Raw genomic sequence first — 2,399 nt, forward strand, 5'->3', positions numbered from 1 at the left:
AGAAAGAAAGAAAGAAAGAAAGAAAGAAAGAAAGAAAGAAAGAAAGAGCTGCCATCGTTATGATTATATTTCTGTGCTTTGTCTCCATTTGAATTGCCTGTCCCCATCATAAAGACCCAGCCACCTCCAGGAGACTTACCTTCTCCCTCTCTGGTGTGCCAGAGTCCCCTGTGCACTTCTGCTACAGCCTGTGTCATATTTCCATCGTGTGTGGCCGTGTCGGCTCCTGGAAGAGCTCTTGGTCACCTTAGTATTTGTTTCCTAAGCAAGGAGGCTAGCACATAGTAGGTGCTCAGTAATGTCTGAACAAACAAAAATCACAGCACAGTCCCATATTGTCCCCACACTGTCATGCTGTTCAGTGCCAAGTTCTGTGCATTCCTAGGGACTGCCACAGTGCACACCTTCCAGGGAATCTTCCCCAAAGCTGTGGCCCCTCCTATTTCCTCCACAGCATAGGATTCTACAGGATGAGCTTGTCTTCTTCCCCTCCTCCCCAGAGTCTGTGACCAGTCTAGGCAGTAGACAGAAGAAGCCACACTGTGGCTTGGAGACTGAAAGCTGGGCCACTTGCCTAGGAGTTGGCTCCGAATCCCCTTTTCCTCTCCAGGGGCCTCAAAAAACAGTCAGCTGGAGATGCTGGCTCTGAAGGCTAGCCAAGACCCTGTGGTTTAGCAGAAGAAGAGATCATTGTCCAAGGAGGAAGTAGTCCTGGGGTCTCAGCTGACCCTAGACTTTTCCAGACAGGGCTGGGGCTCATAGCAGCTGAACTGAAGGCTCCCCAAAGGCTCACAAACAATTCTATCTCTCCAGAGGCTGGAGTCCCTCTCCCCAGGCAAACTCCCTGCCCTAAGCCCCACAGATCTAAACATCCTGTGCCTGGAGTACTAAGAGATTTGTTGACTTATTGACAGCAACCAAGCAAGTCTAGCTTCCCATTATTTGCCTCGGAGTGGAATAGGGTGCCCTTGGGAGCTGAGAAGCCCTGCATAGCAGAGCCACGGAGCTCATAGGCTGCAGCCCAGGAGAAGGCTCAGCCACAGTCCGGCGGCTGAACTTTGCTACTCCAAAGGAAGGGAGAGGGCAAAGACAGAGACCGTGTCTTTTGTGTGCAGCAAAGTCCCAAACAACCCAGAACAACTGCAAAATTTAACACGAGACTGAGTCCCGGCCCAGTTTAGTGGATGATCTCAACTTGGACACAGAGGCTTTTAGACAAAAGGAGCACAAAACTCCCACAAGTTTCTCACCAGTGCTAGGAAAAGCACTCAAGAGCTGTCACTTACAATGGCCTCCTGCAGGGGTGGAAGCAGGCTGGGATGACTGGAAGACTGCAGGTCTGTCACTCACTCAGCCTGGGTGGCACCAGGAGCTTTGGGATTTAGGCTGAAGGTCACTGATCCCATGGGTGGTGTTTGATGTATGAAGTGGGGTGGAATGCTTTATTTATTTATTTATTTATTTATTTATTTATTTATTTATTTATTATTTATTTTTTTGATGTGAGAAATGCCTTGATGCCCCTTATGGCTGGGTCCTAGAACTCTCCTTTCTTCTTCCACTCCCCATCCCTCCCTGGACACACTCAAATAGCACCTACATCTGGTAGCTCCGTCTATTTATTTTCCCAGCCTAATCCTCTCCAAACCCCACACTCGGGTCCGAGTGCCTACCCAATATGCCCTCTTGCACGTCTCAAGAGCACCTCAAACTCAACACGTCCAAAAACAAATGTATGACCTTCTTCCCAAGCCTGGTTCTCTCTGACACTCCCCATCTGGGGAAATAACACTCTACATGGTCCTGTTGCGTGAGGGAGAAACAATGGTGGCACCCTTAACCCCTTCCTCTCTCACCTACCTGTCAGATCTTTTGGAACTTGTCTCCCAAACATCTCTTCATTCCTTCCACCTTTCTGTATCCCGTCCACCTCCACCCTCGTCCATTGCCTGAGACGTAGCTGGCTGCCATCACCTCCTCATTCCCAGGCATCCACTCCTCCAGTCAGCATTCCACAAGGAGCCTCTACCCCCGCCCCCACCACCTTGCTCCCCCTAGGTGACTCCTTCTCACCCTTGAGGGCTCGGCTCAGCTCAGATGCCACTTCCTCAAGGGAGATGTTCCGTGAGTGCTCCCAGTAGGCTATTAAGTCCTTCCTAGCACTGGTCATAATTACAATTTTACATTTGGGCCCCCCCCAGGTTAGACCCCCATAAAAGCAGCACTGTGCCCTCCCTTTTTTTATTCTTGTCACTCTACATTCCCAAGCCATGCTCAGTGTCTTATACGTGTTAAACATTGACATTTAATAAATATTTACTGAATGAATGTCATTTATTTGTTTATACCCTGCCTCAACCCAGTCAAGCTGATCATTATTACCATTATCTCCTGCATGG

Source organism: Herpailurus yagouaroundi, unplaced genomic scaffold (genome assembly GCF_014898765.1).
Source record: "Herpailurus yagouaroundi ecotype Mexico unplaced genomic scaffold, PumYag 196, whole genome shotgun sequence".
In the NCBI taxonomy this organism is placed as follows: Eukaryota; Metazoa; Chordata; class Mammalia; order Carnivora; family Felidae; genus Herpailurus; species Herpailurus yagouaroundi.